Source organism: Diabrotica virgifera, chromosome 1, assembly GCF_917563875.1.
Source record: "Diabrotica virgifera virgifera chromosome 1, PGI_DIABVI_V3a".
Classification (NCBI taxonomy): domain Eukaryota; kingdom Metazoa; phylum Arthropoda; class Insecta; order Coleoptera; family Chrysomelidae; genus Diabrotica; species Diabrotica virgifera.
The window spans coordinates 172,384,476-172,409,348 of NC_065443.1; the positions used below are offsets into that span (position 1 = coordinate 172,384,476).

The following is a 24,873-nucleotide window of genomic DNA, read 5'->3' on the forward strand; positions in this document are numbered from 1 at the left end:
AAACAAATATAAAAAACACTGGACGGAAGGGCCGCCCGAGAACTTTATCGTACCGATCTATTATCGTTATCGTACTAGATACTGGCATTCTATAAAAATAACAAAGTTACTCGTTATTTTGATATTTTAGAAACACCTTGTATACTTGAAAATATTTTATGGTTCTACGCATCATTAATTCCCGCATTTGAGAAAATGTTCGGGGACACACTATAGATTATTGCATAAATCAATAGAATATTAGTCATACTTTCATTTCAAATTAGTCCATTTTTCTGAGAAATTAATAGTTTACAATATTTGCATTTTACTGCATGGATTGTAATGAAATTTTGGGAGTAGCCCAAAGCCCAATCTCTTAATTCAAAGTCTATCCTATATACTATGGCGCTTTTATCATGGGGGCGGTTCTCACCACTTCTCGGGGATAGAACATTTTTATTTTCGAATTGCATGGAGCAAAAGGAAGAATTTTAAGAAAATTTAAAAATGCGCTCTATAATTTTATCTTATTTTTTTCACCCGTCCAACTTTTTGAAAGTAGAAATAACACTATATTAAGAGGTATTGCAAAAGAAAAATAATGCATTTAAATTCTGGTGAATGAGGGGTTAAATGTATGTACTTCTCATTTTTCCTTAAAGTACATTAGTCATATATTTTTTTGCACCATATCTCGCTTAGTTTGAATGTAACCGACATTTAACGGTGCTCGTTTTAAAGGCCTTTTCAAACACTACAAAAGCATGAGCACTTTGAGCATGCACCAAAAAACAAACTCTTTTTACCTACCATATCTCTTTTTGTATTATAAATAGAAAATTTACGAAGGAACGAATCTCTTTGTTATTTATAATTAAAAATAATTGTTATATAGTGTTTTTAGTTTGATGCATAGTTTTTAAGGTATTCACAAAAAACCGTCCGAATTTTTAAATGAAAATGGCCAATTTTCAACTACGCATAACTCAAAAAGTATTGAGTTCTCAAAAAAAAGTATAGATCAGTTTTTGCTTAAAAATAGGTTCTCTAGCCACTTCCATGCTTATTTTGACCAATAAATTTTCCACCCCCTTGAAGGGGTTGGAATTGCCCCAAGATAAAAGCGCCATAGTATATAGGGTAGATTTTGTTCTTGAGCTATTCCCTACTTACTGTGAAAATATCAAGACCATCGATGTAGTAGGATGGAATTCGGAGCCAAATACCCTCATTGACTGCCGTATAATAATGCTCTGCTATGATCGCGTGAGAGGGGACACACACAAGATTCTAGCAAAATTTCAATTTTCTGTAACTTTTCAAGTTTTTGAGTTAGAGCAATGAGTTTTATGTCATTGGAAAAATAATTTTATATTCTTTCAAAATATGTAAAAATATACAGGGCGTATGTAAAAAATTAAGATTTTTTTTCATTTCCGGTTAAACCGGAAGCCATATTGTGGGTAAAATTTATTGTGCTAATAGATAACAAAGTACTATATATGTCTGCCAAATTTCAAATTTTAGTTTCTATTACAGAGGTAGTTACGGGCACTCGAATATTTTTTTATAAAAAATTCATAATTCCCCTCCTATGAGGAGTTAAGAAACCTGACCAATGTTATTCAATTTACTGATAGGATATCAAAAATATATCAAAAAATAAACAAATTCCTTGAAGTCATTTTTGAGAAAATTTAGTTCAAATTTATGTCAAATTTTGACCCCTTAAATATAGGCAACCCATAACTTTTTCTGAAAAACGATAATATTCTTGTTATAGCCCCATCCTTAGGCTATATAAATGTCTTTTCAAATTAAATTTATCTTAAACAAGTTTTTAGATTGGTAGGGAAATGTATCAGGTGGGCGGTCGGCCATGCTGGCCGCCATTTTGGATTTGGAAATGTCAAATTCCGTATTTCTATCTACCTATCGATGAGCTAACTTTAAGTTAAATTTCATTCGTTTCGGTCAAAATTTGCAAAAATGAGCCCCAAATAACCCCCCTATTTCGGCCCCCTTTTGAGAGGTTTTTTTCAAAAACTTAGTTTCTCGACAAAATTCTCTTAAACTTACTCATACCGAATTTCATCGAAATCGGTCCAGTAGTTTTTGCTGGGCGGTGGCGACATACGTACGTACATACGTACATACTTCCGACATGTTTTTTTTTATTTGCTTTTTAGACTCAGGGGGACTCAAAACGTCGAAAAAAAGTGAAATCTGAAAAAAATTTTTTTGCACGATCCTATAACTTTATCTATTATACTCATACTGCGTATGTAGTACGATAAAGTAAAACGTATATTATATGTTCTAAAAACAAGTATAAGGAATTTACATGATTCTCGATTGTTCTAGACGGTTTGGCGATCGGTATAAATATCCGTATAAATTCGTTCAGAGAGGCAGGACCTTTCTGAACGAATTGGAATATAAAGGTACGTATCCATACAAGGTTGAACCTCGCTCCGTGTAGCAGCTCCACATAGTGGATACGTCGGTGAACCCCGCTCGGCGATCACCCTATTCGTTTCAACCTGTTTGGGTTTATATGTAGGGGAGCTCATACCGTATTCATTCGAGCTGGTTCACGGAGCGGGGTGCACCCTTGTATGGATACGTGACTTTAGATGTCTCTCAAGAATTCATTGGAATGTTTGCCATAATGAATAGACAAGTGATAGTTAGTGCAAATTTTAGACTTCCCCGGGTTTTCTTTCATTCATCGTTCGGTTGGTTTGCAAGTAATCTCAATTTAGCAGAGCAAGTAACCAGAATCTGGTTCCAAGATAAGTGTTTATTTCCCCGAAATAAAACTTCGAATTGTTTTAGTAGATGGCACTCTAGCGTCCATATCAAATTATTTGTTGTAATTCGACATTGGGAGACTGACTATTTTTCATTTCGTCAGAGGTAGGTAACCATATATACCTCTCAACCCCTCCCATGATCCCTAATGAGGGTGAAACGTGCGTAAGGGCGTTTATGGTCTTCTTTGAACGAATTAGAATATAAGATGACTCTTATTTTCAGTTAACTTTAAAATTAGAGGACTACCAAGGAAGCAAGTTAGATTTAGAAAGGAATTCAGTATAACTAAACACATTTAACTGAAGGTCACTTGCACCGCATCAACGAACGTCTGTCGTGTATTTTCTTCTCAGTTGCAGATAAATGGGTTTTACTGTACAAGTGATCGTCTTATATCGCCTTTTCTCATAGAACAAAAGCTATGAAACTATTAATAAAAAAAGTTGTACGTTGTGTAACTTATATGTAGCATTCCTGGATGTTCAGAAAGCATTAGCTAATAAATCAAAAGTCGAATAATAATAATTATTGTTCTTATAAATCTTTAAAATAGCCACATCTACTAAGTTTATTCTTGATCACAGGATAGTGATACACGAATTGTGTTCAACAGCTAATTCATTTGGAACCAACTCGAATGAAGTCTAGTTGATATAACACAAATGAGATGAAATAAAAATGGATATAACCAAAAGACATTACTACAATGCAAATAAATCAACACGAAGATATATGAAAAGTCTTCTAATTAGGTACCTATACAAAACAAGTAAAAATAAACAATAAAACGACCATTTAGAAGATTTTAAAGCTAGCGCATATTTCTAAAATCTACCTTAACCACGTGTTATCTCCAAAGAATCTTTTCGAATAAACTAAAAGTCGAATCTTTTCTGTGCACATAAACCAAAAGTATTCACCATAGAATATTTAATGGTTTTTATAAACTTAAACTAAATGAGAAAACCGACGAAACACCTTACTTTCCTTCAAGTATTTTGGTTGTAGTGGGGTTATAATGACTTCATTTGTCGGCAGCATATTAAGATTCCACAAAGTAATGAATAATGACCAGGTTGAAATAAACAGAAAACATTAAAATGCTATTAATTACTAATAACAATGGTGTTGAAATATCTACATAATTTAAAGAGAGTCGCATAATATAACCAAGATTAATATAAATATCCAGAGATTTTTTAAAAATTTGCTATACCCCATGTTTATAAATTTTATGTAAAAAGCGAACCACCAAATATGCTTGAATTATAGAAATTTAGTAACTCCTTGAGATATGTATTTTTATGACACTCTTTGTTCAGAAAAAATATTTCTGTCCCACATTTTTATTTTTGTGACGGCAATATATTAATTGTAATATTCATCACCATATTTATTTTTTTACTTTATCCCTATGATTGGCCTGATTCTCCCATTTCTTTTTGCCATAAATTTCTATGTTGCATCATTCTTCTTCTTCACGTGCCATATCAGAATTATCCGACGTTGGCGATCACCATTGCGAAGGCTTCTCGATCTTCTGCAATATGGAATAGTTGTCCTGCATTTGATATCTGAGTCCATTCACGAATGCTTTTTAACCAAGAAACTTGTTTTCTTCCTACACCTCTACGGCCCTCTATTTTGCCTTTAAGGATCAGTTGTAATAATTTATATTGACTTCCCCTCACTATATGTCCCAGATAAGACATTTTTCGATGTTTAACAGTCTTTAGCAGTTCTCTATCTTTGTTGACCTTCCTTAGTACTTCTTCATTAGTTTTCTTGCTGTCCAGGGTATCTTCAGCATCCGTCTATGAATCCACATTTCCAATGCTTCAATTCTGTTCATAATCGATACTTTTAGCGTCCACACTTCTGCACTATACAAAAGTACGGACCAAACATAGCACTTGACCATTCTTTGTCTTAGTTCTAAACTGAGATAATTATTGCAAAGAAATGACTTCATTTTCGTAAAAGTGGTTTTAGTCATTGCTATTCTACGTTTTATTTCTATGTCTGGATCTAGTTGGTCCGTTATCACAGTTCCCAGATATGTCATTTTGTGAACTTTCTCAACTTGGACAGAATTACTGTATCGTCTGCATATCTTATCACATTAAGTAGTTCTCCGTTGATTTTTATTCCATATGGCTGTCTCTCAAGTGCCTTTTTAAATAACTGGTCCGAGTAAACATTAAACAATGTTGGTGACAAAATGCAACCTTGTCTGACGCCTCGTTGTATGGAGATTTCATCGGTGTAGTTATCTCCAATTTTGACCGTAGCAGTTTGATTCCAGTACAAATTTTTAATGACACGAATATCTTTGTCATCTATTCCGATATTTTTCAGTATTTGCATTAATTTTACATGCTGTACTTTATCGAATGCCTTTTCGAAGTCCACGAAACATGCAAATACATCTTTTCTTTGATCACGGCATTTTTGTAATAGGATGTTAAGCGCAAAAAGTGCCTCCCTGGTACCCATAGCATTTCTAAAACCAAATTGGGTATCTTCGAGATCTTCTTCGCATTTGCGTCTAATTCTGTTGTGAAGTATTCTTAGGAAAATCTTAAGAGTGTGGCTCATTAGGCTAATTAATCGATATTCTGAGCATTTTCTCGCATTGTGTTTTTTAGGTATTGCGACAAAAGATGGATTTGAGCCAATCTGTGGGAATCACTAAGGTGTTATATATTGAATTAAAAAGTGTTACTACTACTTTTATGTTATCATCCTTATGTTGCATCATATCAATATTAATCGTCTTCACTGTTAATCACTGAAACATCTTATCTTATCTAACCGTCTCCATCAGGTTGGTCTTTTTTGATATTCTTCTCTGATTCCGCCAAGGATCTTGGCAATTAATCATTCTTCGTTGTGGGTAATTACCATTTTGGTGTGGAACGTGTCGTAGCCATCAGTGGCGTAAAAAACTCCGTCGGGGCCCGCAGAATTGGAAATGGGGCCCCCTTTAAACAATTACTAAATACAACTTGTGTAACAAAAACTTATTTGTGTTAACGTAATAATGCAATATTCATAACAACTTACATTCCTCATCTGTATTGGTAAAATAATAATTTATTGGTAAAATATAAAAGATTACATTATTACATTAGGTATTATTCTGACATAAACAACTTTCTTCGTGCACTACTATCAGCAAACATATCTACAATTTTATTAATATCTATCTGATGAGCAACTTCATTTTCAATGCTTCTGACGTTGTGCTAGGAAGATATGATTTTATTAATTTAAGTTTAGAAAAAGATTTCTCTGAACTAGCGGTCGTGACGTATAGTTTTGCCTAAGATTTGATCAAAATTCTTTACAGTTATGGGAGCGTTCAAGTATTACGTAACGCGATTTTTGAAGATTTTTAACCCCCCCCCCCCCCTACGTAACGCACTCTTATGGGAGTTTAACTATTGCGTAACGCAATTTTTGAAGATTTTTGACCCCCCCCCCCCCAACCTGCGTTACGTAATACTTGAACGGTCCCTATGTAACAGTACTGTTGTGCGTGAGATATCCATATTTTTGGATTACAAAAGAGTGACAGCTAGATTTATAGATTCCAAAACTTTATTTTGTAAAAGGAAGACAAATTCAAACTGTTCCATTTTAGTTTTTAATTTATTAGCTGTCAATCTCTCCTCACTATCTGTAGAAATTAATATTATTTTAGACAGTGTTTTTAAAATTGTCATATAGTGATAGTGCTGCTTTATACCAAGCACAGTTTGAAATCTGGATGACCACCTAGTCACCGATAACGTTTTTAGTGGAACAGTGTGTTTGCGTAACTTGGAACCTATGGGAAACTTTTTTATTATCAATTTTACGAAAAAAGTGATTCTTCATAAAATGCTCTGCATGGTATAAAATCTAAGTTGAAATCATCAGATATTAAATTTTATGGATTTTAATGAGGTACATATATCAAAAATATAAATTTTGCTCGATAGTAAAGTAACTTTATATTTTGCAATATTGAAAAATTTTATTATAAAAAGTTGTGTGCAATTAAAAATTATGTTTAAATATGCAATTATATCATTCCAGCTAAAATATTGTAAAATATCAAAGTACTTTACTTTTGAGCGAAATTCATGTATTTCGACATGCCTCGTATAAAGTTGATAAAATGTAATATATTACGATTGAATCTTAGTTTTGAGACAATGCAGAGCGTTTTATAAAGAACAATATTTTTCTGTAAAATTAATAATAAAATAGCTGTGATGATGAAATAAAAATGATGTTGGGTATCCGTAATTTGAGAAAAAATTATTGCAAAAATAATTTTTTTAATTAGGAGGATGTAATGGCATATTAAAATTAAAATCTTATACATATTGTGAAATATAAAGGTACTTTAGTCTTGAGTTAGATTCATATTTTTTCTGATGGTTGTATCTTATATATATAGAAACATTTTGGATCAAAGTAAAATGATGAATTCACCGATATTTCTATGATTATTTATACAAAACAGTGTTATTGTTTAAACAATTAATAAACGATCAGGGGCTAAATCTGTGAGTAGAACTTTTTACTTTAACATAAAATATATAAACTATCAAAAAATGTTTTAGAAAAATATAGGTAAGCTGGTTTGATTTTTTCCGAAACAATGTTGACTCCCGAATGGGGAGTGTTATAATTTCCTTATCTTACCGTTTATCTGTTGCGAGATTGTCCAATGATTACACAAGAAAAGTCGTCAATAAATTGATAAATAAATCAGTACCAAACTGATACAAATATAAGCGTAAAACAACACGAATAACACAAAATGCAAACCAAACAAAGGATAGATGAAACTACTGCCGATAATTACTGGAAATACTAAACGTAAAGAAACCCATTTCTAGACTTAGAAATATTGTTCTTAATTAAATTCCCAAAATTGCAATTTTTAAATCTTTCAACAGCCACGTACAAATGGTCATTAAAGTTCGGGAGACCGGAAGGGATTAAGTTTCTAGAGATAAGATGATTCACTTGCCGAATATGCCTATTTTGAAATTTACATTCTTAAATTTAAACACATAACGTAAAATAAAATAACAATAACAGATTTTTACATAATATCAGACGACAAGCTGGGGCCCCTTAACGATGGGAGCCCCCCCGCAAGCTTCATGCTGCGGGGGCCTCTGTTACGCCCCTGGTAGCCATCTTCTCCCATTTTGATATGAATCTGTGTTAATACCTAGACTTTTTTTACTAAATTATTTCTTATTAATTCCTAGTTTCTAATTAATTCCTTTTCATTCCCCTCATCTCGCCAAATCTCAGTTCTTTTAACTGCAAGAAAATCAGTGCCGTATATCTTATAGGGTGTGGTGGTGGTGATCTTATAGAAGTTCTATTCAATTTAATTGAAATTCTTTTCTCATAGAACACATCACTCGCCTTCTTAAATGTCACCCATCTTCGATAGTCCTCTTCAATATTTTGGTTTCGTTCAGAGTCTTACTTCAATGTATAGCATAAACAGCCAATAATATTGCCTTACAGTCACACTATTTATTACCTAGCAGTCCTGACATTCACGTATATCTGTTCTTTATCATAACGTAATATATTTGACACTGATTTTTCCACTTTTGCATATAATTTTCTTTTGAAATTTGTTAAAAATTATCAAAGGTAATACCACGAGTCCTCTAAATTTTATCGATAAATTTTTTTGTTTTCACGAAAACTTCTTTATGTGGTAAAATTACGAAAACAAACCGAATGATAAAATCACGAGTCCGAAGGACGAGTGATTTTATCCATTTCGGTTTGTTTGAGTGATTTTACCCTAAATAAAGAAGTTTAAGTATGAAAACGAAAAAAATTATCAAGCAAAATTTAGAGGACGAGTGGTATTTGAAAAGATTATTTTGTGAACCAATATGTATTATTAGTAAATACGGGCATCTGTGAAATATTTTTAAGACAACTAGGATCAATGTCTTAAGTAGGTTATAGATAAATTATTTTATGATTTAAAAATGAACCAATTTATTTATTATATTGTTAATACATAAAAAACTGTTTAAATTGAAAATGAACAATTATTAAAAACACAATTTTTATAACTAATATGAGATTTTCCAATGTCGTTCGTAACGTATTATGTGAAATTTAGGGTACCTTAAGTTTTATCAGGGAAGAGACTGTTTTATCAAGGAAGAGGCTGTTTTATCAGTATTACACTCAATGATTGGCTAGAACGACGCGTGGTGATTGGCTGAAAAAGCAAAAACGTCAGAATTTGACAGGTGAAAAAATAATCAGTAGTAATTGCACAAGAGCTTTAAAATTCTATATTAATTTTAGAGATCGAGTGCAATTTGTTGCGATTATTTCATGAATAAAACTGTTCAACACCAAAATTTTATTGTAATTTATTTATGTAAGTACAAATTAGTACAATTAAACACAAAGTTGTTATAAATATTTTACGGTTGAAAGTCATCACTTTTATAATTTTGTAACGTTGCAAACGTCACATCTTTGATATTTTATTTTTAAATAATTACTTTGCCTTATTTTCTTTAATATTTCATTAATCATTATCTTCTTCTATTTGGTTTACCCATTTTCCCCTTTAATATAAATCGGTTGGCGCCCTCTTTTATTATCCTCTTTTATTATCCTCTTTGATTATCATTTTATTATCTTCTATTTAATATATCTCTTTTTATTTAAATCATCATCTGAACATACTGAACGTACCTCGTATACATTCTCACTCCGTAAGTATCTGTCACAATACGGAACATGCCCGCCACCTATGTCGCACTGTCATGAAAGTGTCACTTCATCCGTCATCCCTACTCTATGACATAAACTGGAAGGGAAAAATTAATCCTTAAAAAGGCATGTAATTCGAAAAATAAATCATTTTGTTCCATCAAATCATCTCTTGGGGTAAGAATAACATTATATTATAATTATATTTCTCCGTCTAACAGTTTTTCTAATGTTTTCTATCTAACCTAACTTCCAATGTCAGACCATGTGTTCTGATATTTTAGTTTCAAATATAATTATCTTTTTAATTTACATACATGCACGTTTAGTGATCAAAATTTTAACTATTCTCCTCATCTTAATTCTATGTAATTTACCCTTGCCAATTACTATTTCTGAATACTATTTGGCAAAGGTACATTTTGGTTTTTCTTCTTGATCGTTGATATGTGTTTACTCTTCTAGTTTTTGGAATAAAATCACCGTTCTCCCTCCGGGAGTTTCAACAACCCTCAAATCGCCGGCGATACAACAACGAGGACCATGTCATCAGGGCTGCAACCACATAACCAAGACTGCAACGACCAACATCCGTAGGCCTGGTGGAATACAACACCTACAACCCCAGAGCCCGTTGCAGAACCAGCAGCAGTACCATACGACATCAAGAAGATACCATCAGCTACCAAAAGCCATAAGTATAATCCAGAATTGTTAGTTTTTGGCAAGGATTTGAATATATTTGTTAATGCAATTTACTAAGTCATTTTATTTATTATATCTTTATGAACAATAAACATGATTGGTTAAAATATATTGTTTTGTTTGCTACCATTCTAAATTTTCAGAGTTCATATCTAGGTTAGGACAAGACGAACACACACCTGAGTGACTGAGCTAAGCTAAGGGTGTAACGATGGCTATCTTAGTTGATTGGGGTAATATTTTCGAATATTGTTTCAATTAACGGGGTAGTCCATCGCCAATTTCGTTACAATTTTTAAAACATTAATTGTCATTAATGTCACTGAATGTATTTTTTCATAGCAACGAAGGGCATCTGACGTAATATACTTGACGACGGGAAATTATCAAAAATTATCAGTATAATTTAGATTTCTGTAGCTTTCTATTGGTCAGAATCTCCTATGAATGAAATAATCAAAAATTATCGATTTAATTTAGATTTATGTAGCTTTCTATTGGTCAGAATCTCCTATGAATGAAATAATCATATTTATATAGTGCTATTGAACATCATGTTTAGTTCGAAAGCTTAGACCTGTTTTGTTCCGTTATGGGTAACGATGAGTAAATTGCAATACGAAGCTTTTTTGTAGACAATCAGGAGACTTTAAATAAAATGCAGATGTAGAAGTCAAATATAACTTATACTACATTTACAATCAAGATGCAGTAGAAATAAACAAACCAAGACACGTTAAATGCTACTAGGAGCACTCCCGAATCATAATTTACAATTTATATACATTGTAAATTCCAGATCATGATTTCCAAGTTTATATATCGTAAATTATGATTCGGGAGTGCTCCTAGTAGCATTTAACGTGTCTTGGTTTGTTTATTTCTACTGCATCTTGAATGTAAATTTAGATTAGAATAATTTACAACATATATTTACAACATTAAACAAAAAAAAATAAGAAAAAAAAATTCTATTATATAGGTATATTTATGATGAATTATTATTCTTATTTAAATGATTGCATGGTAGAGGTGCCAATACGTTCTTCAAATAAACTGCGTGTCTAAAGTCTCGCCCTTCTCCCAATATATTTTCTGAACATAAAACTTTACAAATATTATTACGACTGAAGAATTGCCGCAACAGATTTTCTGGATTATAAAAGTTTTTCATGCCATAAAATACATAGAGATTTGTTCATAAACACATATTTATGTCTCGGTTAAAAATAAAAAATCATCAAGGGAAAATTCTTAATGCTTGACCGTACCTATAACATAATTTAAAAAAATCAAAATCAAGTACATATAAGAATTTCTGTTTATACATAATATATTGATATATTGCAATTTAAAAAATTATCCAAAATGATCCCTTTGGACTCGAATATATTTTCTATCGTGATGACACTCTAATCGGATTATTATTTTTTATCTTCATATCTGTCTACTCGGAATTTCTTTTACACTTATAGTCCAAGAGCTGGGAGCGGATTTTGCTCGTGATAAGTTATATGGACAAACTATAAGGGGATATGTTGAAGTTCTGTACATGACTTTCCCCTACGGGTGGAAACCAGAGTGGGGGACGAGGGTAGTTATAAGGGGTCAAAGTCGCGGTTTTTATTATTTTTTTGTGACGCCCCTGATTGAGATAGTGCAATTAAAGGTAATAATAGATCATGACGTAACTAAGCAAAATCTCCAGGTGCGGAACGCTGCGTGGGGGACAAAGCGGTTGTGGGCGGGGAGAATTCTAAGGTTTTTTTGTTACGTTGCGCTCGAGATAGTGCACAAAAATTTTGGAATAATTAGATCATGACGTAACTAAGCAAAATATCTAGGTGCGGAACGCTGCGTGGGGACAATGGGGTGGTGGACAGGAGTGAATATAAAAATTATAAGGACGAATGTTACAAAAAAACTCCTTATAATTTTTATATTCACCCCTGCTCACCAACCCTTTGTCTCCCACAAAGCATTCCGCCCCTGGAGATATTGCGTAGTTACGCCATGATCTACTTATTTCCAAATTTTTGTGCACTATCTCGATCATGAGCGTCACAAAAAACCCTTATAATTGTTATATTCACCCCTGCCCACCCCCCTTTGTCCCCCACGCTGCGTTCCGGTCCTGGAGATTTTGTTTAGTTACGTTATGATCTACTTATTCCCAAATTATCGTGCACTATCTCAATTATGAGTGTCATAAAAAAAATAATAAAAACCGCGACTTTGGCCCCTTATAACTAACTACCTTCGCACCCTACTCTGGTTTCCGCCCATGGAGATTTTACTTAGTTACGTCATGATCTACTTATTACTGTAAGTAATTATAAAACATGGTATGCCGCCTATACGGCGACATACGAGTGCAAAGGTAAAACGTATTGTGGCGACTATACGGCGATATACATACTAGTGTAACGGTAAAACGCATCTTGCCGCCACTACGGTGACATACGAGTGCAAAAGGTTATTAGTTAAAACATCAAAAAGATTTCGACCGCATCAGACCATGATCAGTGAGTGTTGATCAGGGGCGGATCCAGAAAATCGATTAGGGGGGCACATAGGGTACAAACTCAAGGAGTCTGGAATATACCCCGATAAAATCTATTATATCTAGTGTATTTTTGATCCGTCTAGGGGGGGGCACGTGCCCCCGTGCCCCACCCCTGGATCCGCTACTGGTGTTGATAAACGTGCAAATACAATTATTAGGAATAAAAACTTTGTAGAAAATAACATACATACAATCATGACATAATCATCAGTTGTTTATTAGTTCTGGTCAGACACAGTTGTTACCATTTTTAATGTGTGTACAACAAAGGTTTTTTACCTAGTTGTAACTGACTCTATTAAATTTGTTAAATATTATGTTTATATGGGATTAAGCCACAACCGGTCAACTCTAAACAACTTCATAAAACAATTTGTGTTACTTTTGTATTTTTGTGACAAAAGAAAACAAAACATTTTACAAACCGATACAGAACTCTATGGCCGATGTCAGATTATGCGTTTTCACCGGATGCGTTTCCGCCGCATCCGGTCAAAACGCATAGTGTGACAGATCGGTGCGGTTGCGTTGGAAACGGATGCGGTAGAAACGCTCCGGTTTGATGGGATGATGACAACTCACGTCTTTAAATGAGGCTTGTTACACTATGCGTTCTTGAAGCAAATACCTGAGGCGACACCTAAAGAGCAGAAGACCGAAATGCATCGACAACACAAGCATTTTTATGAAAGCAGTCAGACTGTGCGGTTCAAAAGTAATAATATAGTGAAAATGTTCGACACCGATAAATTTATTACTCTCATTGAGGAGAAATCAGCACTTTGGGATAAAAGTGCAAAAGAATATAGCAATAGTGACAAGAATGCAAAGCGTGGATAGAAGTTGGCTTAACCCATTAACGGCTGAGACAATAAACAGAGAGAAATTTGACAATTTATTTATTAGATTTAATTAAAAACACATAAATTAAGACTAATTTACAACCAATAAGTATTCTTTTCTCATGAAAGGAAAGAACAGTTATCTTAAAACTTTTGTATTAATAATACCGAGAGGTCAAAAATATCTATTCTCAGAAAACTTTCTATGAAAATAGGTGTAGTAAGTATTGAACTTTCAATGAAAACTAAATCACAAATTGTATTAAATCTTTACATAACCACAGTATAAAGAGGAACTCTTTATACTGTGACATAACCATCCGCGGCCATTGTCTTATCATATTGTCCCTCATAATTCCCAGCTATTACTAAGATAGTGAATTCCAAAATTCTAACCCTTTTATGAATCACGGTAGTCAAGGTAGCCTGATTTGCATATTTTTTTGACTCTAGTCCTTTTCTTTTGAAAAATCCTTTATGAAATGAAATATCTATATAATATACATAGACATACTAGTAGAATTATTCACCGAAATTTACTATAGATACCGGGAAAATTCCGAAAGAATTGCTAATACTTATCTGAGGTACCTATGGAATGACTTTGAACACAAAAAAATCATGATTGCCAGTAAGAACAAAATTGAAGACGAAACAATCTAAATTAATTAAATAACCATAGGTACCTCGACACCGTAAGGTACAAGAGGACGGTAAGTAAGTAAATAACCATAGGAGAAAGTACCCAGATACAATTATTTGGGATGTGAGCTAAATGAACAATGGCACCGCAGCCTTGAAATACAACGATGCATTGAGATGACCAGAAGCCAAAAGCGCTTTCAATAAAATTAATTCAGTGCCTATTACGCAATGGAAAACTGTGTGTCGAAATTAGAACTAGAATATTGAGAGGTTACGATGTGGTGTTATCGAAGAATGTGGAAAATATTATGGACACAACACGTAACAAAAAGGGAAACACTAACAAAGATGAAAAAAGAAAAATAAATATTCAACACTATGAAGGAAATAAAAATGAGTTACTTTGGTCACATACTAAGACATGAAATTTCAAACAACTTTTCATAATATGTAATAGTTTTCAATTTTTTCAAACTTTTTTTCGTAAAATTAATAATAAAAAAGTTTCCCATATGTGTCTAACTTAAGTAGACACGATGTATATCGAATGATTTCTCCGTACCTGAGTGTTACTGTCAATCTTTCCTCTGCACTTATTTGTAGTTTCTAAATTTATTAGTACATATTTTCTTTCGATATGTGTGGTTGTAAGATTTCCACCAACTCCCTAATTCCCTCTGTAAGATTTCCTCCGCTTCCAATACAGAAATTGCTAACAATTTATTTTTCAAAATGTTTCGAGACATCGTTACGCGCTTACAAACTGCAAGAGACTAAACGCATAGTGTGACAGGCCAGTCCGGTTGCGTTGGATACCGATGCGGTTCCACCGTATCCGGTCAAAACGCATAGTGTGACAGATCGGTCCGGTTGCGTTGGAAACGCATGCGTCCGGTCCACCGCATCCGGTCAAAACGCATAATGTGACATCGGCCTATAGGTGAACTTCAGCAAAACCTTTGATAGAGTTAGATATGATCAAGTGATGTAAGTTCTCAGAAACAAAAATCTGGACGAGACAGATCTAAGATCTAAGACTGATATTTAACCGTTACTATACACCGAGAGAAAAAAATTCTTGACATAAAGAAACTTTATTAATATTTAAGAAAGATCGACTTGGCAGATTGCCTAAGAAATATATCTTTGTATGTAAGATATAATTTTCTAAAATATTTCAAATAAATTTTAAACCCATTTGTCAGAAAGAAATTATATTTGTCATAAGAATATATTTTCTTCGCATTACAAAACTCTTCTTTCTGATAAATAATATTTCTTAGTCAGGAATATTGTTATCTTAGGTGATACAGTAGCGATCAACAGGTAGCCAAAACGAGTTCCAAGATTGCGGCTGTAATTTTGAATATTTTTTCGAGATATTTGGCACACGTATTTGTAATATAATAAAGAATAGCGGTACAGAGCCCAATTTGAAAAATATATTAATATGTGGAAATTACTTTGTAATTAAATACAATATTAAAAAAACGAGCCTGTACCGCCATTAAGAAGAACAAAAAAATACACTTTCTTCAAATAAACTTTTTTATCAGATGCCTAGATTTTGTGTCATTTTGGAACTACTAATGAAATAAAAAATTTTAGTAGTTCCAAAATGACACAAAATCTAGGCATCGGATAAAAAAGTTTATTAGAAGAAAGTGTATTTTTGTGTTCTTCTTAATGGCGGTACAGGCTCGTTTTTTTAATATTGTATTTAATTACAGAGTAATTTCCACATATTAATATATTTTTCAAGTTGGGCTCTGTACCGCCATTCTTTATTATATTACGAAGACGTGTGCCAAATATCTCCAAAAAATATTCAAAATTACAGCCGCAATCTAGGAAGGCGTTTTGGCTACCTGTTGATCGCTACTGTTTCCCTTTAAGGTGGTATGACACAATGTTAAAATTTATATAATTTTTAGGTACAGTTACCGTCACTATTTCAAAACCAATTTTCAACCTGTGGGTATGTACGTGAACTGTAAACTTTCTAGTTTAATAGTATCTAGTTAAAATTTCCAAAGAAAGCAGTAATTTTTTTATAACTGTACTTAAAGGAACCCATGTCATAACTTACTTGGTATCCTGCCCTAAAAATTGGATTTATGTAATAATTTTTGAACTTCGGTACACTACAAAATAACTACCATAAATGATTAACTATGCAATAAGCTTTATTTTAAGCAAACGTTCATTATTCATACTGCCATAATTTTTAAATTAACTGTACCTAAAGATGAAAATTATACTTAAAAGCTGCAATCTAGAGATTTTGATGATACAACCGTAACAAGTTGGCATTGTTCTAGTGATAAATTAGTTCGGCTATCACTTAATAGGTGAGAAACTGAGTTCACGTGTCATTTAGTAGATGGCAGCAGTGATGTATTAAATGGCGACAGATGCGCGTTTGCCGGATGTTAAAAAAATCTGCAAAACATTGTAAACAAGTTTTGTAACCATGGAAATACGAATCACGTGGTTTTGCTTAGAAAAGTGACCCCTCCCCCTGCCAGTAAACATTTTGGACTTTGTTTGAGTTTCAATCATGATTGTAAAGTTGACACCATCTATCTATCGTCCGTTCGGCAAATTCAAACAAAAATATAACTCCAGACCATCTTTTACCACCTTTAGTCCAGACAAATTAATATACGTATTTAATATATTTTTACCACCAAAAATGAGATGTTTTAATCAAATATTGCTTCAATTATAATCTGCAGAATAATTTTGAATCACGTTCCGCTAATGAACTTGCTTTTTTGTCCTTAAAAGTAGAAAAAAGTTTCAATTCTATTGCTTAATATTTCATCTAAATATAATCTTCTATCAATTTTAACTGTACTAATGCCCAAGTATACATTTTCAAGTGTTAAACTGATTGATTTACGATGAGTAACCCGGTTGTAAAAATACCGGCATGTGCCTTAACAAAAAGACATCGGTTTACTCGAATTTCATAACATACAAAATGTTATCTGTTTGAATTTGCCGACGGGCGAAATATCTATGGACCCGACTTTAACCCCTCTGTGGCTCAGTGGTAAAAACGCCTACCTTTGTACCTAAAGGTCGTGAGTTCGAATCACCTTGGTGGAGAATTTTTCATTTATTAAAAATTAATAAATGAAAATAGTTTCTCTCCTTGTGGGATCCATACTCACCGGAGGGACCGCAGACGTTCGGTTACAATTAGCGTTTCTTTGCAAAAACAATTACTTCGACTTTGCTAAGTAACAAGACATTTACCCAACACACACACTACACATTACACTCATATGTATACCTTGGAACAGTCGTCAACTCGAAATGGGATCAAACAACCGAAATACGATCTAGAATAGAAAAGGCCAGAGCAAAATTTAACAACATGAGAAATATATTCATCAAATTCGACATATCTATCCCACTAAAAATACGGCTGCTAAAATGATATCTTTCCGGTCTTGCTGTATGGAGCAGAGGCCTGGACAATAACGGAAACATTAATACAAAATCTAGAGGAATTCGAAATGTGGGTGTACCGACCTATCCTCAAAATATCCTGGACGACTCACACTACCAACGTAGAGGCATTGCGCCGAGGGGAAAACAAAAATAAAAAATCTCTTTCACACTTAAGAAACGGAAACCTGAATACATCGATCAAATTATGAGACATGACAAATATCGTATACTGCCACTGACAATAATGAATAAAATAGAGAGCAAACGTGGACCCAGAAGAAGAAGACACTCATGGCTGCAAAACTTACGCCAATGGTTTGGACTAACGTGCCAATGTCCGCAACGGACGAGGCACATGAAGAAGAAGAAGAATAATTTAAAATGAGATATTCTTCTTCGTCTCACTGTGCTTATTCGTTCCGGATGTTGGCGATCAGCATGGCTATCCTAACTTTGCTTGCTGCTATTCGGAGTAGTCTGTTTGTCGATTTATTGAACCAGTTTCTCAGATTATGAAGCCAAGATATTCTTCTTCTCCCTGGTCCTCTCTTCCCAATACCTTGCCCTGAAGAATGAGTAGCGGCAATCTCTGTTCATTTCTCATAACATGGCCAAGATATTCTACTTTGCGCTCTTTGATAATATTGTGTGTTAATAATCTCGCATTTCTTGCCCATTGCCCATTCTACGTAAGACCTCAACATTAGGCACACGACCCATCCACGAAACGGACTGGGACGTTTCGCCGTCGCCGTTTCGCCGTCGAGCCACTTCGCCGTCGGCCGTTTCGCCGTCGAGCCAGTTCGCCGTCGGCCGTTTCGCCGTCGCCATCCCGGCATTGGTTAAGTTTACAAGAACGTGATAACATACTAACTTTATTTTATACTAAATGTCAGTGTAAATAAAATGCTGATGTTGGTAGTTAAACCAAGTTATATTTTCGTATTCAACTATACATTGTTTTCGTATATAATATCACAAGAGAGAAAATTTTGCCGGAAATATTTTCGACTGGTATGAAAGTTTGTTGCCTGGCAATTTTCGCGAATTAAATTTTTGACTTAAATCACGAGACGTCAGTCGAGTGATTTAGTCAAAATTTCATAAGCGAAAATTACCAAAAGGCAACGAACTTGAATGAAACCAGGAGAAAATTTTGCCGGTAAAAATTTTCTCTCGAATGATATTCGACAAGACTATTTCACGAGACAATTAATGCACCATATCAATGAAATATAATATTTATTTATTTGTTATTACCAGACACTTTCGTGACGGATCTGTCATAATTTTGTCGCTGAGAAATCACGTCGCTAAGGAGTTTTGTCAGTAGAAAACGATGCGTTGCTATGCCGTTTTATCAGTTAAAAACAGTCTAGTGAAATAGTCGTCTGAAAAATAAAATATTTACAGTATTAAAAATATGACTATTATCAGATTCCCGGAAATAAACAATACTGAGAAAAGGGATTTCAATTTCAATTGTTTTTACTGTATCAAAAATAAAAAACTTCATTATGCAAAAGTGTTCGAAATATAATCGTTAGAAAACCATTCAAAACTTATATACAAGTAATGGCGACGGCGAAATGGCTCGACGGCGAAACGGCGACGGCGAAATGTCGACGGCGAAACGGCGACGGCGTAATGTCCTAGACCCTCCACGAAATTCTTAAAATGCGACTGTAATACCACATCTCGAATGCCTTGAGTTTTCTTAAAGAAGCTTCGGAAAAAGTCCAAGCTTCTGCTCCGAAAATACATAGGATCTGATAATAGAAATTTTGTTACCAAGTGGTAAACGAGATTTCTGAAACGAGACATCATTATGAACGCTGATCTCGCTTTTCCTATGCGTTGTTTTATTTCACTAGAGTGGTCCCATTGACTGTTTATGTAGGTATAAAGGTATGTATAGCTGCATGTCCACTCTGTCAATTGGTTGTTGGTTAACCAAAAGCCGTGTATGTAATATATTTCGCATTTACTGACTACCATTACTTTCTTTTTTTTTCGTATTGAAATTAAGTTCATGTTCACTGCTTATATCTTATATGCGCGACATTATTATTTGCAAATCATCTAGGCTATCTGCAAAAACTACTGCGTCGTCGGCATATCTAATGTTGTTTAGATCTATCATCTAACCCAGTTTCCTCCAAGATAATTTATGAGTATGAGCTTATCATGTTGTACTCTATCAAATGCCTTTTTGTAGTCGATAAAACAAATATATAGGTACGTCACAGTTGACATATCTGCACCTCTGCATAAGCACTTGGACAGTCAATAGAGCCTCTCGGGTGCCTAAGGGCAAGGCATTGCGGAATCCAATCTTTGTCCGTGATACTTGTTCTTCGCATTTTTTTATATATTCTGCTGTATATTACTTTTAAAAATGTTTTAAGTAAGTGGTTCATTAGGCTAATTATTATTCTCCCTCGCATGTTGAAATGAGAAATGAAATGAAAATGTGAAATTTTCCGAGGAAAAAACTTCCCCTGTTGAAAAAACATTCAATATGAAAAAAGTTATTGTAGTGACTCTGTTTTTCAATTGACTTACGTATTTTACATTTATTAAAAATACTAATTTTATACTCGATCTTCATTCTGAGAATTAGCATAATTCTTTTTTGGCCATTTTGATAGGCACTTACTTGTATTTCAAATAATTGCAAATTTCTTTAGTTTGAAATAAATCCTTTTGAGCAGGTAAAGAATTACGAATTGCCGTCTAAGGCTGATGCCACATTATGCGTTTTGACCGGACGCGGTGAAAACGCATCCGTTTCCAACGCAACCGGACCGACCTGTCACACTATGCGTTTAGTCTGGTGCAGTTTGTAAGCGCGTACCGATGACTCAAAACGCATCCGTTTTCAACGCAACCGGACCGATTTGTCACACTATGCGTTTTCACCGGATGCGGCGGAAACGCATCCGGTCAAAACGCATAGTGTGACAGATCGATCCGGTTGCGTTGGAAACGGATGCGTTTTGAGTCATCGGTACGCGCTTACAAACTGCACCAGACTAAACGCATAGTGTGACAGGTCGGTCCGGTTGCGTTGGAAACGGATGCGTTTTCACCGCATCCGGTCAAAACGCATAATGTGGCATCGGTCTTATACAATATTAAATATAATAAACTATTTCCAAATGAATTAACGTTTAGTATCTATTAATGAGAATTTACCCTAGGCAGGTAAAGAAAGGATTAACAACTGTCGTCTGTAAATACAAAGTACGATTAAGATCGAGATGTGCCGAGCTTAAGTTGCAATACATGGCATCAATGCGGTGTCGTTCAGAGAACTAAATTTAATAATAAAATATATGTACGTGCTGCCATCTATTCAAAGAAGTGTTAAACGTTAGTTTAAAAATTTGCCACCTATTTTGACCATAGCGTACTAATACCCCCTTAAGAAATATATTTCGCAGATATAATTGTATATTTAGAATTAAGTTACATTTCTTAAAAATAAAGTGATATTACATACGGCGAAATAAATCATTCTTTTAAGGTAAAATTATTCTTTATTAGATAATAAAAACAGGATATAAAACGTTAGATATTAATACATACAAATAAATTCTCCACTCTTAAACCACTGGCTTCTATACAATAATAAAAGGATGGAGAGGTAAATCCAACTTCCTTAATTTTTCCTTCTTTTTGTTAATAGCACTTTGTATATCGGCAATTACCTAAAACAAAACCGTTATGGAGAAAGAGTAAACTTATTTTAATAAAAAAAATTTTATAAGGATATAAGTACATACTTATTTTGACAAAAGGAAATACTAAAAAAAAACAAATACACGGGCCCACATAAAAACTATTCATTTTTTGGTATAAGAACGGTAGGTATCAGTAAAACAGTCTACAATCCAAAAACATTTCTTGGCATTTCAACAAATAATAATCAATAATATTTAGTTCAAACATGGATTTATTTATCCTACCATCTTTGTTAATTTTTTTCTTTTTGTATATGGAATATTAATTATTTATCTGTATAATTTCACATAATAGACATTGTTTAGCTAAAATAAGAAGAAAAATACAACCAATGTAAAATATTGAAGCAGACATATATTGTAATTTTATTTATTTATATAATCTAAAAGAGACAGCAAACCTAATCATTAAGAAATTTTATTACAGGATAGTATTATTAGTTTACATCTTAAGTTATTTTATACCTATTAACTTATTCAGTTTTCGGCAATAAAAGTTTTTAATCGTTAAGATGTTTCTTTTAGACAAACTAATATTTCTTTATGATAAATAAAGCACACGCCATGTTTGATATAACGATGAATTGTAGGATTGTATATAGAAGACGATACAATCAAGAAACATTTTATAGTTTATACATAAGTATACACATTTTTATAAAGGAACTTACCTGTATATAGTTCTACCATTTATGGAAGCCCCTAGTTGGTTAATAGCTCCTTTCAATATTGTTCTGAAGCTTTATATTAGATATATTATTCTCTCCGAGGTGGAAGTCGAAACGTCAATAAAATCATTCTTTAAGTTAAATTGTGGCTTATTTCCCAGTTAGAATAAGATCCTTTCTTTCAGAGTTGTTCATCAATATAGATATCTAAAATGCATAATATAAAGATACTATTATGTATTTTTTAGAACTACATATATTCGGATATGCAACAATATTATTATACATCTTAAATTAATCAATTTACTTTTATTTAATACCTATGTACACGTACGTACCTTTAAACTATCCCTTAGATTTTAAAGAATACCAACAAATCCAAAATCCATCTATGAAAATGAACTAATGCCACGCCATCTTGTCAAACACTGAGATTAAATCACAAATAGTGAATAATGGTTACTGCGCAATTCTTTTGTGAAAGAAAATCTCTTTGCAAGTAACATTTCGGCATTAATGATAAAGTTTTTATTTAATAACCACAGTTACTACAGAGTGTATTTCTGAAGAATTATTTCTTGTGGTTTAAAATATTTATTTGATTGCAAGACAATTTCTTGTTCACAAATATAAATATGGATTAACTTAACATATATTTCTTATCTACAAAAAGACGAAAGATGGAATAAAATTATTACAGAGTGGAGACCATGGACATATAAACGAAAGAGAGGGAGACCACAGATGAGATGGGTGGGTAGATGACTTAAAACACCAAGCAGGCTCAAAATGGATGCACATGGCTCAGGATAGAGAAAGATGGAGGAGCGAAGGGGAGGCCTATGTCCAATATTGGATGTCGCAAGGCTAATAGAAATAGAGATATTTCTTATAATGCAAAATATTTGTAGTTTTCAATTTAAGAAACAAAAACTTTAGAATAAGAAAATTAAAATGTAACCATTAATGCATTTCTTAGTATTAAAGAAATTAGCTGTAAGAAATTATTAAGTTGTGTTTAAAAAACTCGTTTCTGTTTAAGTTAATATGGTTAGTGTTGGAAAATTCTCGAGAATGAAAAATCGGAGAATATTCTCGAGAATATTCTCGATATGGAGAATTTTCTGAGAATAACCCCATGACGCACTTAAGAATATTGTTGAAGATGAAAAATAGGGTTTTAAAAATCATGACCTTATATACAAAATTATGAGACGAAACAACAGTGTTCTTTGTATATAAAAAAATACAAACACAACAGAAAACACAAAATTTCTTTGATAAAAAAATTAAATTTTCTCCTTAACAGCAAATAATCGATATGGTATGATAAAAGATGAGACCTCAGATTCAGAATCTATTTCTATCATTAGCTCATCCTATTCATCTACAATCTGCATTTCTGTACTGCATGTACTGATGAGTTATGGGATTTTGTTTTTCACGAGTGGCCAGCTCAGTCATGGATTGGTCTACGTCCAACAATTGTGAGCAATAAAAGTTACCTTACGAGCCCGTTCAGCAGTGAGCCGGTTTCTTTTAGAGGAGTGGATAAAAAAACCATAATACCTATTTTAGTTAATTTTGTTCCGAAACATGTACCTTTTCACCATATGATTAAGTCTAGTTTTTCAATTGATTTTACAACGTATGGTTTTCCAAAAAAATCCCTCCTTAGACCAATAAAGTTGCTAAATTATCTCAGTTTCCTCAACTTGTTCTTCTCTGCTTAAATGAACACCATTCTGAATATTTGCACGTTAATATTGCACCAAAACAATAAATATTCACACTGTAAACACCCTTGCTAGTGGTTCATGGGATTGGCAAAAACAATATACCTACATATTTTTTTAAATTATAGTAATTTGACCCGTATCTAATTTTTATTTTTGTTTCGGTTTTTGAAAATATAGAAAAATTTTAGCCGAGAATATTCTCGAGAATATTCTCGTTCTCGAGAATATTCTCTTCAGAATATTCTCTTCTAACATCACTAGATATGGTAACTTTTAAGAAAGAAAGCTCAAAGAAATCAGTGTTTTAGGAGAAAAGAAATTGTTCTCTCGGTGTATAGGTACACAGCGGCAAAATTAAAGGAACACCTTAAAACTGGGACATGTTAGATGTCTCGAATTTCCTAAACCTGTTGTCCGATTTGAGTAATTTTTTTAGTATGTTAAAGCGTTTATATTCAAGAAAATCGATGTAATGATATTGTTGCTAGACATGTAAGTATCATTTTATACCGGGTGTAACAATCATACTGTGTTTTTTCCTTAGTCCGGAACACCCTGTGGAATATTCTACCTATTAAAACTCAATTGTAGCCTGAGCGAAATGCCACACGGGCGATAATTTACGGCGCCGTAAGAGCAGTAAACCCATTGGTTGACTAACTCCTCCACCAATTGTAGATGAAATAGGAGTTGGTCAACCAATGCCTCGTCAGGTTTACTGCTCTTACGGCGCCGTAAATTATCGCCCGTGTGGCCTTAACCTTAGCCTTTCTTAACATTTTGTTTTTTAATTCATTCGCTTATGTTCGGTAATAAAAGAGATATAATATGTACTTTTATATTACAAATGAGGTATGCTATTTGGTCTTGATCAGTATCATTCGAAATCTCGAGAGCTACTGTTTCTACCTCTTGTAAGATTCTAGGAGG

The 24,873-nt window shown here is 33.4% G+C and overlaps 1 protein-coding gene across 4 annotated transcripts in view; it reads right to left on the reverse strand.

Moving 5' to 3' along the window:
* Nucleotides 1-24,873, reverse strand: part of LOC114340291 (uncharacterized) — a 903,606-nt gene that overhangs the window by 385,662 nt on the left and 493,071 nt on the right. The window lies entirely within an intron of this gene.